Genomic DNA, 209 nt, shown 5'->3' on the forward strand with positions numbered 1-209 from the left:
CAGGAGGAAACCGTTCCGAAGATGACAAGTGTCTCCACAAACAAAACACCGTCCTGTGTTTGTGTGCTGCCCGGCAGCTCGGAGCTCCTCACCCTCGTCCTCAGCACAGCTGAGATCTCTGGGCATAGGCCCGCTCGACGAGCTGTTGGAATGTGCATTTCAACCAAGTCGTGCCGACTTGAAATTGAATTCGGCATTCAATGCCACAT

The sequence above is a fragment of the Plasmopara halstedii genome, assembly GCF_900000015.1.
Source record: "Plasmopara halstedii genome assembly, contig: Scaffold_1211, whole genome shotgun sequence".
Taxonomy (NCBI): domain Eukaryota; phylum Oomycota; class Peronosporomycetes; order Peronosporales; family Peronosporaceae; genus Plasmopara; species Plasmopara halstedii.